Source organism: Zootermopsis nevadensis, unplaced genomic scaffold (assembly GCF_977971745.1).
Source record: "Zootermopsis nevadensis isolate Lab colony 2312 unplaced genomic scaffold, Znev_1.0 Znev_ptg000027l, whole genome shotgun sequence".
Taxonomy (NCBI): domain Eukaryota; kingdom Metazoa; phylum Arthropoda; class Insecta; order Blattodea; family Termopsidae; genus Zootermopsis; species Zootermopsis nevadensis.
This window is the reverse complement of record NW_028259159.1, coordinates 3,721,068-3,738,271: the sequence shown is the minus strand read 5'-3', so window position 1 is coordinate 3,738,271 and position 17,204 is coordinate 3,721,068. Positions and strand designations below refer to the sequence as shown.

General features: G+C 39.6%; 1 protein-coding gene across 1 annotated transcript in view; it reads left to right on the top strand.

The window, feature by feature from the left end:
* Nucleotides 1-17,204, top strand: part of LOC110829861 (uncharacterized) — a 297,508-nt gene that overhangs the window by 11,002 nt on the left and 269,302 nt on the right. The window lies entirely within an intron of this gene.

The window sequence follows — 17,204 nt, the reverse complement described above, 5'->3', positions numbered from 1 at the left end:
AAAATCGTTTCGTACGAGGATGAAACCGATGTGGAAGCGGAGACGACCATCTTGTGGAAAGGAAAATATCCTGTCCACTGACCACGCACCATTTACCCGCTGTTATTACTCGTATAATCATCATTGTCGTAATCTTACCAGTGCAAGTCGTTAATTTTTCCCATGCAAGAACTGTGTTACTATTCTCATAAGAAACTTTTCCTTTGTGAACGCACAATACGTTCCCTGCAAAAAAGAGAAAACGTATAGTAGACAAGTTTCATTGCAATGGTTTGAAACGAATCCTTCAGACGTTCCTGCAGCGTTCGTTGGACGGGGATTGCGAATACACGCGAAAACGGGAAATTATGTGTTAGTAGAACTCAAAGCCGTTTCCACAGTGTCACAATTGTCAGTGACCTGACTGTACACACTTTTCCCGAGCTTTTAAGACGCAAGGAGTATGTTGCACATGTTACTTATCTACCGATCGAGAGGTCCTGCCCTTGAGCTGATTGGTCCCAGTATTCTTAGGGTGATTAAATTAATGAAGATGAGATGGACAAGATATGAAACACGAACAGGGAAATGAGAAATTCGTACAAAATTTTTGTTGTGGGAGACCCAGGTGTAGATGATAGGACGATATTAAAATGAATCTTCAAGAAGCAATGTGAAATGTAGTGACTTGACTCAAAGGTGGCTTTTCCAGCACAGGCTTCAGATGAATTTTTAATTAATTAATTTAGCTCAGGTCAGGATAGAATTTAATTCCTGGTTTGACATGTTTCTTAAAAGCAGTGACATTTCTCGGCTAGCTGAGTAGCTATTAGTTTTTTTCAGTGGAAACCAGGCCAGGGTTAGATTTATTTATGACTTTAAATAAAGACCAAGTGATTTTGCACCGATAAAAGTAAAAATTTCGTCTGAAGTTCTCGTTACACTTAATAGACCTACCTCTTTTTACTTCCAGCGATTAAATGTTATTAGGAACGAAGTCGGACAAGGTGAAAATTACCAACACTATCACCGAGAAATAGCCCGCTAAGAGGCACATTACAGGACACACGATAAAATTAATTGCCCCTGTAACAAACGTTTAAACCCACGAGGACAACAAGCAAGATTAGTTTCACCATTACCGACATTCACCTGCGAACCAACTTCTCTGTGGTCTTTGTTTTTGAGTGTCGTGTCGTGCAGTTACTCACAGCCGCGCATTGCAGCAAACCGCAGTCGCTTGCTCGGCGACCACTGATGAGAATTTGCCCGAACCTTTACAAAACACAGCGCAGAGAGCGAAGAAACGTCGAGACAGCTTAAAATCCATTCGACCCCTAATTGCTACCAGTGGACACAATGTATGAACACGGAATAGCTGTGTAAGGAATGTGTGTATAAAAAAGATTCTTCTCGTAGAGAAAAAACTGGAGGCTTTTCATCTTTCCTACTTTTATGATGTGAAGTGCACGTGTTCACATGTGATTCTTCCCCTGTTGTCTCGCACTCTTTTTTGAAATCGTTGTGTAATTTCTATTATTTCCTTTATCTCTGTCTAAATATTTAAAAATTCAGTTTGTACGTCAGAGAAAAACAATGCATCTCCGTGACGAAGATGAACTGGTTAACGCTGTTCAGGGAAATAATCGCGTTTCTTTCTGAGAATCATACGAAAACCACAGACAAACTGTATGTGCAAAATATAGGGTTAGTGAATGTTAGTCCACTCTGATTTGAAATGGTTAATAGTTTAATGCATGACTGACTGACAATCTCCCTAAACAAACAGAACTAACAAGCACTGAACCAACCAACCAACCAGCCATTTAAATTCGGCCATAGCACAAAATACAGACCTGGGAAACTATTAACCTTTATTTTTAGCTAAGTACATCACACAGAATAAAATTAAATCTAGTCGCAGTTTCTTTTGCGACTGGATGTACAAGGTATCACTTTGATCCATATATAATTTGCACAAAACGACATCGCCTAAAGGTTTGTAACTGCAGTAATCATACCCTAAAATGGCACTTGGTAAGTTGTCTCGTACCTCCTCTTTCCTAAAAATTCCCACTTTTGTGTCTCTGTTCTATTATTAACAACAGGAGAAGTAAGTAGCAGGGAAACAGCAGAATGTTCATGCTCCTTTGGAGACCAGTTAAACGCTTTACTGCGTTCCCTAGGGACAGCTTAGTCACACGCAAGCAGTACACGGGTAGAATAAAATATATTTTAACCTTTTGTATGCGGCTGTATCTGCATCAGCAAGTAGTCTATTATATGCTTGCTTAGTGGGTTTCTGCTGGTTGGATTTCATGGCCTAATTATATATATATATATCGCATTTCATGTAACTAATTCTGAAGTGGTAAGGTGTACTCCATTGGGGCACGCGCAGCTAATAGGAAATATTCTGTAGTTACTGTACTGTATAAGGGATGTAAGCTATTCTTTACTGAGAGGGAATTACAAATAAAATCTAGAAATCTTAACGATGTAAATATTTTTTTTAAAAATTTTACCATTATACTGTGAAACGTTTTCGAGAAGTTTATATGAAGTGTGCCTTTATCATACTCGTTGGGAACAGGTCTTCAACACCACCGTTAATGAAGTACGTTGAAACCAGCTGAGATTAAAAAAAACGGACGTGCACTTCAAGTAAAAGCCTGTTTTAATATTGTTTTGTTAGTCTTTGAGAAGGAAACCTGCTGAATGAAAGTGTTGAGTTGTGTATAGTTTACCATTAGTTGCCCTTTTAATCGTTGGTAAAAATTTTCTTGCGCATGTAAAACTTCGGAAATTGCAGTGGTTGCTGAAATGTTGGAAAACCCGCAGCGCTTGACGTGGTTTGTCCCGGAAACCCCAAGTTACACGTTTAAACTCCAGACACCAGAACTCAGTAACAGGAATTTTCCTGCGTTCTATCTCGTGCCACGAATTTTCATACTTTTGTACCAGTGCATTTGAACAAGCGATGTAACTGCTTCTCGCTGGAGTGTGGAATTTGTAACAATGGAAACACGACAAACTGAAACTTGGCCATTATTTTCTGTCAGTGACTGAATAATTGGCCGTCGATGTCGAATGGCACCACTTCCTTCTTTTTGTTTCGCCATTTTTTATACTTTCCGTTTGTTGTAATTAGTTTTATTCATCGAAAACAAACTAAATGCATACACAGGCCTTTATCTAAACTACGTGAGCAGAGATAATTCAATTTTGTGACTAGGTACGGGCTGGATGACTGGGGTTCGATTTTTGGCAGTAACAGGGATTTTGTTTCTCTATTTAACTTCCACACCGGCTCTGGAATCCGCCTAGGCATTTGTCAGATCGGTACCGAACCTTTTCCTTGGGAGTGAATTAGACGGAGCGTGAAGCTGGCCACTTCCATATAGTGTGAAGGGCAAATTATGCTTGGGATACAGGCCTACTACCTGCCCGTACGTCTTGATAATTCAAAATTCTTGTCGTACATGTTTTACTAACGTGTCCTTTGAGATTGTACTATAACTCAGGCAGCTGGCTGTAAGCTTTCCACATCGGAGACACGGGTTCAATCGTGAAAGGGTTTAAGTAAATGGTTAGCTCTCCTTCTTTGAATGTCTGGAAGTCCCCGGTTTAATGCTCGCCGGGAAAATCGGCTACCCTGATTGAGATTTTTTAAGTCTTCCTCAGTCCCTCTAGGAAAATGTCGACACACGCACACACACACTAATCTGAGCCACTGACTGCATTGTTAAATTATTCCTCGGGCACTGAGCGGGTTGCGACCCACGTGTTTGAAATAATGTTTCGGGAAGTTAGATAATGTAAAATTTTATATTAATCATTCATTACCATCTCCTTGACTAGAGATAGAGTTAGAAGGCTTGCGAATAGAAAGTAATTCGTCTCATTTTATGAACTTGATTTCGGCATATTAATTACTCTCCAATGAGCATTCAGATGGTAGAATTGGCGGAGCACTTTTAAATGAATGTTAATTACTTTCCCGAAACTTTTCAATTATCACGCTTCACAATCTACGAAATTGCTGTTTTTATGGTGGCACCTTTTATCGACTCTCGAGATTCAAGTGAGAGAAACGATTTATTACCGGATGGATTATTGGGTTGCACTGGCTCTCATTTGTAGATCATAAATTGAACCGGATTTTATTGAAGTGTTCGTTTGGGTTGTTATCCTACTCGTTAAAGAGAGGCTGAGAAATTATTAGTCCTGTGTTTTATTGACCGATGACAAACAGCGTTTTGTCGCTGTCTTTTGTGCAGTTACTATATCATTACTCAAGGCCCAATACCATATCTGATCTTCACAGTATTCGCATGTTTGCAACATTATTAGCAATGGCGAGTATGTTGTTTGCATCTGCTTGTATTTCCCCTTCTCCGTTTCTCCGTTTCTACGTTTTCTTTACCTTCGTATTCTTTCATTCCCCTGTTTCTATACTTTCCTGTCTGATAACGTTTTAAAATTAAATTCTTCAATCCTTCTTTCTAGAACTGGGCGCTACGGTTTACTTTCATGATCAATTTCGTTTTGATCGGCTCAGTCCTGCGACCGGGTCTAAAACCCGTTATTTTGGACCAGACAAAAGAAACGAGGCATGTACCTGCTGAAGTCTTTCTTCAAATATCGATTCCTGTGTCAAACATTAGCCTAATTCTGTGAAGAATTAATTAGCCTTAAGTTTTGTTGTATTAAAAGATGAAATTATTAAAACGTTTATTAAACAATTTCGTGAAAATTAGTTACCTAAAATATGTTTAACGTACCTCGGATAGTAACTGTTACCAAAGAAACATAAGAAAAATACAAAGAAAAGAAAGATGGTGATGTTATTCAAATGAAATTGGTCACAACTGATCTACAGAATCTACGTCTAGGGAGATGCTGATTGAAACCAAGGCAAAGATCTACAGATGGTGGCACTACGAAGTTTTAACTGAAAATGAGTGGGGAAGACGATCTGTGTCGTCGGTCTGGATCTGAGGCTATCTGAGAGCTTGAGTGACCTGAGCGGGTGGGGTTGTGAAAGAAGGAAAACATTACCAACATTCAATGTGGACGAACTCGGTCGTCGGACACATCTGTTCGCAAACGATACATCTTTTTTCCTTTCATTTCATTATATCTTTCCATTTTCTGTACTATTATTCATTTTTCCTTTTTTTATAACATTATTTTTTTCCTCGGTTTTCATCATAGTGTATCGAAAAACGTCACGGAGAACGCTTTGTGATATGAGCGTACCAGCTCGATGGATGAGCAGTGCCATCTATTGTATAAAACGGAGAGTATTTTAGTTGGAAGTCAATTGAGCGTGAACATAGTAGCGAAATCGCTCGCAAAACTAGTTGGACGATGAGTTGGAAAAGTGTTGCTCAGTAGCGAATTATCTTGCTAGGTTAACTCTGAAAGCAGCCTAATTCAGGATTCGATCAACAGACCATCCCGGATATCACTCATTTCACGACGTGACTCCCCATCCCTGTATCAACTGATAGGGTAAACGAGATGTATTTCTTTAATTTACATCTCTCCATGTTCAGTAATTAATAGTTATTTAATAACTCATAAACCATCTAACTAGCTGCTACCTGACCGTTGAACGAAATAAATAATTAACCGAATAAAATATATGTCTGTAGCAGAACCCAGACGTTTCGACACCTTTAATAACCGAGTCTCTCCGTTTACACTATATTGAGCTCATTCTATCAACATCCCGTCCTCATAACCTGTCTTTCACTTCGCACAGAAGCCTGCGTTGATTTTAATGTTACCAGCTAGTCTACCTAACCAAAGCTCTTTAAATACCATCACGTTAAAATATTATGTAGTCTGTCCACATTACCGTCTCATCCATGCGTGATACACGCAACGACCATGATATTTTATTAAATTTAATCATCTTCAAGATATTAGGCGATAGTTATAACGTATGAACCTCTTTCTCAAGTTCATCGTTCGTTCATTCATCGCCCTCAATACCAGTGCCCTTTGTTCCGAAATAAGTGACTTTTTTGCTGATTTATGCCGTGGAAAATATCACCCTTATGTCTCCGTTTTAATATTACATTTTAATCTACCACAGCGACTTCTGTGTGGTCTTGTCGCTTAACTTTTTAGAGAAGGGGTTGAAGACATTTTGTATAGAATTCTGTGAAGTTTTGACTGTATCTTGCTCACAGCTGGGAGTCTTGATATGTAGAAACATTAATGAAGAGAATGGATGCAGACTTTGTAACTCGGATTCGTATCCAGCCAGGATGCTGAAAATCAGGAGATTCTTCCTTGGGACAGTTACACGCATGGATTGGCTATGGACTAACTCTGCTGAAAGTTCGTGATCTTAGGATGCCGACCTGTATCGATAGGACTAACAACAATACGCCAGTATGTATTGTAGTTTAATGCAACCTGACATTCATAACACACTTACCCCTGAGAGTAAATTTGTCTTCCATTTTAACGACGTGGGTTTGATTTCCGTTGTATCGGCATGGGACTGCTGGTGGCTGCCATGTTATCAGTTGCCATTATTTTATACTGGGTCGCTTGGAACCCTCGAAGTGGAAGCTTGATACTATTTTTCTGTACCCAGAAAGAGGATGGCTGGTTCTGTTCCACGACTACTCTTTACACTCAAAACAAAATGAAGATGATTGTCTTCTGGGTTGTTGCACCGTGTAGTCTGGTAGAAATTTACCGATGTTTTAGAGGTTCTTGCTGCCTATATCAAGACGATGATGGGGACAGCAAGCATCTCCTGAAACGTCAGTAAACTTCTGCCAGATTACACGAGGCAACAACCTTGAAGATGGCCATCTTCACAATCGCTGCCGTGAGAACCTGAAATCTCACTGATAAAATCCTTAGATACAAAGTAATATACGGAATAATTTAAATTATATTCAGTGCTGTGGATCAAAGCCGAACTAATTGCTTTCTGAGAATCGTTTAGCACTGGCGTTCTAATTACCAAGATGGAAGAGGCATGTAGTGTTGGCTTGTAATATCTGTTTCTGACTCTCAACATAGCGTGCTGGAAATTCTAATATTTTTGTTCGTTAGTTTGTCCTTGGCGTAATACCAGGACGTGGTGTGGTAATTACTTTTTGCCAATTAATTCGAGCTGCAGTTTCCTATTTCCTAGTACATTATGTGCTTTAGGTTCGGTGAGGCTAATGAAAACTTGGTAAATTGGAAAGTTAAAAAATATATATATATATAAAGAGAATCTAATCTTGAATTGGATTTTTATGTGCACTTTACACAGCACGGAATGCTATTGTCCGCCCGCATGTTTCATATATTAAGCCGATTGAACACATTTCGTAGGATTTCTTGGTTCGAACATTTTAAAAGTAACTTTAACGTGTATCAGATCAGTTTTCTAAGTACAATGTGATAATTTTGTTAGAACATTTAGAAAATAGTGTGAAGGTGAGGTTAAAGATATTTTCAGGAAGCTTAACACAATTGTATAAGAAGGGTCTCGCTCCATAATTAAAAATTTTCACCTAATACAGTTGGGAAGATTAAATAAAAGAGGTTGATATGGCCATTGGAGAGAGATGCATACAACATTTTGGTTGCAAAGCCTGAAGAGAAGAAACCACTTGGAAGACCTAGGTGTAGATGGGAGTAATTGGGTGGAATGGAGTGGAGTGGGTCATCTGGCTGAGGATAGGAACCGGTGGTGGGCTTTTGTGAACACGGAAATGGACCTCGGGATTACATATGAGGCGGGGAATTTTTACCACCTGAGCATCTACTATCTCTTCAGAACTACTTTGCTTTTGTAGTTAGTTGCTTGGTTTATTAGTTACTGGTCCAATACCCGTAATTTTTATGAAACTCATAGTGAACTTGTATTATTTTTGTTTAATATTATTTACCGTGAACAAACTGATAAGGAGGAGAAGTTGAGAGTCGCTGAGATTATCAAGTTATTCCTGCGCTTTATAGAACACGGAAATCTATATTTCTGTCCACAAGTGACAGCCAGTGGATCCTGTTCTTAGCCGGTTTATACCACTCCACCCTCACGTTTTACTCTTACATCGTAATGTTAGTTTTCGCCTACACCTAGGCCTGCCAAGTAGCCTAATCTCTTCAGGACTTCGATCAAAATATTGTAAGCGTCTCATTTTCCCAAACGTGCTAAACAAATGTCTTAGACGTTTATCGTTTGATTAACTCAGGTTGTGATGAGGTAGTGCAGGGAATGTGGTGCTTGGAACTTAACTGACAGTCCTCGCTTTAATCTAACGCAGAAGCCTAAGACACATGGAGCTTTACCTCCATGTTCATGCAGCTCCAAGTGCCGCTTGTTCATAGTTATCTATGTTATGGGCAAACTGAGATTCAGGTTGTATTTCTATGGCCTTACCGACAGATTTTGTAGTAATCGAGTGAACAGAATTTCAGCTGCTGCTACATGCATGTCAGCAGACTGTGATTCAGCTGATCAGATCTGTGGTGGGTGGTCAAATGGACGTTGATCGCGAGGTTAGTTTGCAGGGGACAGTTCTGATGGTTTGACATGAGTGGTGGAGTGGTTTTTGCGGTTACGTATGGACGATGTTGACAAGTGAACGTGTTCTAGGCCTCTCATATCAATTCATATTTTTAAAAAATGTTGTCGTGTCAATAGGCACTGAAAAACATTCGTAGGAGTCAGTTCGAGTAACTGTGATGGATATGCTGAATTCTGAGTTTGCTAATTTGTATATTTCACGTTACATTCACAAAAAGAGAGAGGCCGTGTTTTTAAAACAGTTTCCGGGCTGTATGAATAAATGTTTTCGCCCGATTTAGAGCAGCGTGTTAATCAGTGACCGTTCAGTTGCTTAGCTTATTTTAACAGAATTTGTTTCTGCATTTGCAACTTCCGGTAAATACAGTAGCGGTATTTATCTGCCATTTAATCCAGCTTGTAACGTTACGGTTTGTTGCGCGCTTTGAGAGGACGAGAGGAACGATATGAGGCAACTCTTTTCAATCGCTCTGCTCCAGAGTTTGTCAATCAGTGTGTCGCGTCGTTAAGTGTGCCGCGATATTTCATATTCATTTGCGTTTGTAAACATTTAACAGCAGTTCTGTACTGCTGCATTCTGTTCAGTTATAATTTTGTTAAATGTTCAGTCACCGTTGCTCAGCAGTTTCCAGGGCGTGTTGCATTAGTGTGTACTGTTACATCTCGATACAATGTTGTTGTGTTGTTTCGCCAAGTGAACTATGGGGAGATGAAAAATGCGGACAACGTTTTTATTTGGGGGGGGGTTTCTGAAGGAAGAGACCAGACGAAATAACTAGGTATATGTTGGATGATAATATTAAAATGGGTCTTAGGGAAATGGGGTTTTTGAGTTGTGGACTGAGTAGGTTTGACTGGCTGTTGTGAACACAGCATTAAACTTTCGGTTTCAATAAAAGTCAGACAGTTTCTTGTCTACTTTAGCGTACTGTTTATTAATTTCTCAAGGACTCTGTTCCATGTAAGTTAGTTTTAACTTCAATGCATATTAAAACAAGTATGAATAATAATATTAACAGTATAATAATAAAATATGTGATCACAGTTAATGTGTACATAAAATTATACGGCGTGGGAACTGTAAGGTCTCGCCAAGCGGAGTCCGAAAATTAAACATCACTGCAAATTGTATCAATTTTAATTAATACTGTAGTGAATATTTATTGAAGCGAGCTAAATTTTTTTTTAAACCTTTTATGCCAAGTATTTGAAATTAACCGAAAAAAGTGTGCTCTTATGTAGAGTAGTCATTAAAATTGCGCTATCTGAATTAAAGTTCAAGTGGTTCAACAATATTTCGTAAAATTCTCTGGTATCAAAATTAATTAAAACCAAGTTTTCCTTTCTCGACTTCATTCACGAGTACAGAGGAAGATGGTCACTCTCTCTATTCGTCACATCAGCTTTATATGAACTGGCCATATTCCACTGTAATTGGCTACATGATTCTGGTGTGCCGTGAGATATTGAGCTATGTTTTGATACGGCCTACACGTGGAAAGGCTGCGAAATATCGTAACAATATACTTTCACTATAAAAATGGTGTTCTAAATAAAGTTTAAAACGCCGGTTTCTACATCCAACACCGGTACAAATATTAGTCCTCTTTAAATGTTTAGAAGGGACCTTGCGTGATGGAGTTGGGTTAGTTGAGGGGTTCTGTAGACGAACTGTTCTCGTGAGGTGTGTCTGTGTCTTTGTTGGTCGGTTGTTCCACCAGCAGAAATCGCAAATGGCGATTGAGAATCCCAGTAGCTTCGCTCTGTATCATATCCACACCGTGCTATCCCGCGTTAAATGGCACTAGATCGGGGATAGACGTGCACGTCGTTCGGCTTGTCACTTCTAATTTATCGAACCGAACGTGCCCGATTCCTTGTTGATTGGATCATGTGCTCGATTCTACTCTCTCTCGGTACAAATCCACCCAGTAGAGGCCGCGGCACAAACTCTATGGGCTTACAGGGAAACTTTTAACACCGTACAAGTGTTATTGAAATTTTAGCCAGTAATTCAGGGGTAACCAGTTATCCAATACTACGCCAGAACTTTCCTCTTTTAGACACAAGTCTTCCAAAGGAATCACGGTTCTCTTAATATTAAAACTGTAAGAACACAGTAACTTCGTTTCTTGTCTTATCTTTCATCTTATTGTTTAATCTTCACAGTCTTTTGTTTCTCTTTTCCTCCTCATGATACGTTACGTTTCATCTTATCGACCTTTTCCCTCTTACCATTTCTTGTCTTGACCGCCATGATTGTGCATACATGTTAATCAACCTTCTGCTCAAAGAAAAAACAATAGAAGGCTTATATATATTGTTTGTCACTATGTCAACTCGCGTTTCCCATAGTTGAAATGTCACAGATTGCTACAGAGGCACTCATTATACTAATATATTCATGTAAATTCCTATCAGACACTGACATTCCTTCCATCCTCTGTTTCCATCCGTCTCTTGTGTGATTCAGAGGCAATATTGGGGAGCGTTTGTAGTGGAAGGGCCATCGGCGTTTACCGCTGTACCGTTACTTGGCAACCGGTTAATTAATAAAGAATTACTATGCTGCATCACGGACATAAGTCACAGGGGAGTGATCATTTGGGGTTAAGGTGCTTGCAGTCCGCACGACCTGTCACGTTTCCACCCAGTACTTAAAAAAATTGTATTAGGCGACACTGGCTAATTCACCATTTCGCCATATTCATCGCACAAATTTCTTACTGCGCTAATAAAGAAATTAATAAAATATGTTGTCTAATCTGTCTGCTCTTCGAGAAAACTAAGTGCCCCCCAAGAGAGAGTCCATTTCTAATATTTGTACACCAATAGAAATCCTAGTGACTAATTTTATGAAGCGGTCGATATAAAATTGTTACAGAATGGGCTATATAAGCGGTGTCTATCGCGCGTCTGTTTCCTTTCACACGAATGTCGACTGAAGAAAGTCTTAATTGAGGACACTCTACTTTCTGATTGGGCAGATTGTTCACATTCAGTGTAGACGAAGTCCATGATCCGCTCCTAACAAACTAAGCGTCTGTAGCTTAAGACTCAGCACGATGTTGTTGAAGTCCGTTGAAGGTTGAGAGGCTGGTTGTTTCACAGTAATTGCTTTTTAAGCTTGTTTGAATTTTGGTTATGGTGTATTTAATTTCGTCTTACGGAAAGAACGCTGTTTGAAAATTTGTATTTTATCCTTTAAATTAAACATAGCAGCATTAATTCTGTGCAGATTATTATATTCTTGGTCTATTTAACGACCCATAGATTATGTCAGTATAATAATTATTCTAAAATTCAACAAGTATTCTTGCAGTAAAATTTGTCAGCATTGATGTGTCGTTTCTCGTCAAAGGTCCTTACTTTTCCTCTCGGGCCTGAATGCTCTTCCGATCCACTCACTGTTAGTCCCAAGACTAACTCTGATATTACACCAGTTAAAGAATCCATATTTTTAGCAGAATTGGAATACTTTTTTCCATGACATTCCTGAGGATCTGAAATCTCCCCCCTTTAAAATGTATAGGACCAGTATTATCATCTGTGCTTCCGGAGTATGGACATTTTAAATTTACATTGGATATTAAATAATCAATTCCCACTTCTCCCCCTAAAATAAACTTGACATGCAGAAAGACGTGCTCTGTGGAATTTATAACTAGCGTCAATAGTCTCATGTAATCTAAATGTTTAGTCTTTACAGCCTCCGTAATCTGTTACTGAAGGTATGAAAGACCAAGATTTGCGTTATGCAGTCCTGTAGAACGTCTAACTCTCTTGGTGTTCCCTGAAAATACTATTTTTGAGCTTTTGAAAACTGTAGCCTCATATTCTTTAATAAGAATCTTCAAAACTGCAATATAAGAAATTGTAAAGATAAATGTTAGGCGCTCATGTATTTGTATTGAGTTACGGAATGAAACACATTGTACTTGAATCTCATGGTCAGACGTGGCATGAGACTTCCTCTCCTTTGTCACTCGGTCGCGATGAGATTAGGTTTTTTTTTCTTGCCAGTTCAGGTGATGAAAAATGACGCTATCACTTGGAAACCATAGGTAACAAGAATGCATTTTGTAGAGGCGAAAGCATGTGTGCTTTGAGACTAACAGAATGTAATTTTATTTCCAGGAAATTTATTTTCAACGCGAGTAGGGGCTCAAGTAATCCGCATTTGTTCCTCTCCGACTGACTGGGCAGATACGTTTCTTCAAACAGTTTTGTAATTTTCGTTTTGCTGTTAGGAGCGATGAAATCAGAATTTGCTGTGATGAAAACCTATTCTTGTAGGTCATACGGTGCTGGTGATCTGAAAAACTAAGTTATTATAAGGATAATGATGCTAAGATAAAGGTGATGTTCATGACTTGTAATATTGGCTAATGACGGATGATATTACCTGTTGTTTTGTATGGGTGTGAAATTTGCTGTCTCAAAGGAATGACTCGGACCGAGAGTACTTTTGAAAGGGGTGCCTAGGACAGGAGCTTCGTTGTTTGTACTCTTAAACCAAAAAATACATTGATTAAATAAAGGAGAATGAGATGGGCGGGAAATTTAGCACGCACACATGGAGTGGGTTAATTGCTTAGACAGTTTTGGTTACAACGCCTAAATGGAATAGAGCCCTCTAAGTAGGCGTATATCGGAGGATAATACTAAAACGGATCTGAAGCAAATAGGGTCGGGGTGAGGACTAGATTCATATGGTTTAAAATAGACTGCTGGTGGAATCTTGTGAACACGGCGACCTTCGGGTTCTGCTGACTTATCTGCATTATGTTAATTCAAGTAAAACGAGTAGACCGTTTATTAAATTTGAGTTTAACTTCCTTGAAGTTTTTTAAACCTGTAACGTTTTTGCAGAGCCTGGAATGGAAGTAGGGGATGAGGCTAAAAAAATGGTAGCTTGTGACATGTTTAGCCACTTTGCCGCCAAAAGAATTTTCACGGTTAATCTGTGACAGCCTTCCAACGTCTCTCTCCGTACGCCACACATTTGAAAGAACCACTCTACTACTGGGGGGAGGGGGGGGGGGTTGTGGAGGCAAAGAAATATTCAGAGGTTAAAGCAGAAACCGAAATAAATAATATTTTAAAAACCTGTCTCAAAGTACTTCGCGTTTCCATTACAGAAATCAATTGGTTATAATGCTCTCTAAAGAAATAACAAACCCCTTAAAGACTCTGGGCGAAATGCAAAGTTGACGATTGCTGAAGCACATATAATTGTCAATGGGCTTTAAACTGTTAAGGAAGAAAGAACGGAGAGGACGAAGAGATCCAAGCAGTAATAAAATTAAAATCTCTGGGATTTGGTAGAAGAGCAACGGGTGGGTGTGGTATATATAGTCGTCCCATAGCTCAGTTAGTCGCCGGCCTACCACCGCAAACACGGGAAATGTGATGGGCAGTGAGGCTTTGGGACCTGGTTGGTCTTTTTCGAATGTTTTGGTCATCACCAATCATTCCTCATGCACCGACTCTTCTTCAACATGAAGACCTTTACAGAAAGCCGCAGCACTAAAATCCTCAACCTGCTACCAATATTATTATAGGCGGGGTGGAGGATGCCATCAAGTATAATTTTTATATACTCGTATATAAATATAGTCGAGAGACAAAGTGAGTGGCTTAAGTGTCAGTAACTGTATTTCAGGTGTTGGATTGAATAATTTATTGTTTTAAAAATCTTGTTGCAAAGGAGTTGGTGGGGAAGGGGGTACCTTTTTTATTCTTCTTGTCTTCTTGAAGTAGGTCTAATAGAACAGAACTAAGAGGAAAAGTATAAGATAAAGCTGGGATGTGGTTGGGAACCTTTTCCTATATTTCCCAGTCCCTCCGTTGACTTGTGGGTCCCAGGAGACATTCGCGAACCAACACCCACCCCCGCCCTCTCTGCATCGCCATCCCTCTGAATCTCTCACCATAATCTAGGACCTGCCACTGAACAAAAAGGCCTATGGGAGAATGAGGGAGGCCGTGTGTGCGAGTAGGCAATAAATTTATAGGAAAACAGTCAGTCTTATTTCGCGTAGTTGGTAGCACTGGACTTTAAGAAGGCAGCAAAGGATGGGAGAGGAGCAGGTCCTAAGCTACGGAGTCCGTTCTTCAATTTTCATGCCATTGCTTGGGAAATTGGAGTATGTGGGTTGCAGTGCTCAGGTAGCTGAAACAGCTTGTCGGGCAAGATACGTAGTTCTTGGCAACTGCATCATTTTCTTTATTATTCTATCCACAAACACGAAGTTAGTAATACTTGCACACCGCGTCTATCCCGTCTGTCTGCCTCGTCCTCAGCTACTTACATATTTTGTAACAAAGTTCTGCGGAAAACTTATGACCTCTAACTTTCTCTTAAATGCTTCAATCCTTTACGGTGAGGTTAGCAGGAAGAAGCCTATAAATTAATGCTTATATACTTTATTAAAACACTTCTCTGTACAGTTTCCGATTACATTACACTGCGTTCACAGTGAAACCTCGTAAGAATTCAATTATTACCGTGCTAGTAATTGGTGACATTTAAAATTATTCTTTACTAGTAGAGCCACACCGAAACGGTGGTCTAGCGGTTAGAACGCTGGCCTTGTAATCCTGGGGTCTCGGGTTCGATTCCCGGCGGTGCCCGAATTTATAACTTGTGTTGGGCAAGGCCGTGGTCTAGGCAACACGGAGTTTTCCTCCGTGGCATCCCAACAATTACTCCATTCACACACAGAAGAAGGCAATGGCAAACCACTTCTGGATCATCTGCCAAGAACGTATATGAACAGGTCCCAGTCTGAGAAAAGGATGGAAGGAACCTGTTCATATGGACCTGTCGTCAGACAGAACACTAAATAAAAAAATAAGTAGAGCCACCATCAGCTTCTCAAGAAAGACTGCTGCGCTTCACTGCAAAATTTACATGAGATTTAATCATAAGTGACGCTAAACCTATAGGCTGTGGAGCAAACGTAATCAGTAGTTTTATTATCTGAAACGCCCTGGTTAGGGCCAGTGCGAAGATGTGAACTGTGCTCAGGGTAGTGTAGTGGCGGGATTTTCTGTTGTGGGCCGTGAATATTCGCCTTCTACAAGAGCAGGGAATTTATTGATGTGACCAATATGTATTTGGAGCTCGGAAACGAATCGTGTACCACGAAGGTAGTCAGTGAGGCACCTTGTACAGTTGCCTTGAGTGTAGAAATGTACGCTGGTGACATCAGATATCTTAATATAAGACACGCGCTATTTTTACTGCGTAGCGACCTCAAAACTCTACCTTGATGGAGTTGGTGGTTTGCCTTGGCCCTTCAATACCACTGCAAGAACAGTACCTTCAAATACGTTATTCATTTCTTCCACAGTATTTGTCGTAATCGTCCTTCATCTCAATAGAGGCTAAACAATGTCTGTGTTTTAAACAGTGTTCTTAAATACTAAGAAAGAAGCCAATATCGGCACACAGCAATATCTAGGGATTATCAATGTGACAGATATGTTATATAAGAGCACTTTTCAATTGAACAGTTTGTATCGAGTTTTGACGTGTTCAGAAGAATGTCAGTGGTACTGGCAATGAATAGAAGGGCTGTTATGCGCTTTTCTAAGATACTATCAGCCTCGGAGACACAGAGCACAAAGAACCGGAAAGAAACTCAGTCAGAAAATCCATTAGACCCACCGATATCTGAATTAGATATCAGACGAATGGGAGCCGATGTACCGGGGCGTCATTGACGGAGTTCCCGTATTTTTGCAGCACAGTGCAGGCCATTTTATAACGCCACACCACGCCTCAAACAACATTATCGAAATTTTCAAAGAAAAAGTTCTCTACGTCCCATGTACCATATCAATTTTTAAATAATTTTATTGAGTCTAAAAAATTTACGAAAATATTTTGGCCCCTGTTTATTCTGTTACAAATGAATTTTGAACAGATCTTTTAGAATGTGTATTTATTCACATGCAACAGTAAGGTACGAGGCTGGTCGTGACTTTGTTGTTGTGTTGCAACGCAGGAACTGAGAATGGAAGATGGGTTTAGTGTATGTCCTAGGACAGAAGAAGCAAATAATAAAAAAGGGAATTTGCAATAAAAACACATGTCGTGAAATGGGTTGGGGGTGTTATTTCTACCCTGAAACTAGGGAGGGTTGGTTGTATAGTATGGAGGGGGATGAAAATGTTGGTCGTTTTTCCTTTCTAAGCAGGATAGAGATCCAGCAGTTGATTTGTGTTGCTTCCCCATGTTGTTCTCTATGCTTATACTCGCAGTTTTGGTATTGTATGAAGTCTGTAAAATTCTCCATCTTTCCTCCTAAAGCGACGTATCTCAGCGCTTTATTACTCAAGGACGACGAGACAAGAATTTGGTTTCGCAAGGAATTGGCATCCCATCTCTCTTACATTGTGCAACACAATTAACATTATACAGTTCTGATCATTGAATTTGGAGTCATGAGAAATCATGGGGAAATATCTCCTGGGAATTCGTAAATACGAATTTAGAAGGAAGCATACTAGATTTTATAAGGTACTGGCAGGCCCCACTCTGTTTCATGGATGTGATATTTGGGTTTTCAACAGAAAATGCAGAATCAGGATTCTGCCTGCTAGAATCAATTCTTTAACAACTATAAAAATATGCAATTGGTTGGGTGAGATAGTGAATAAT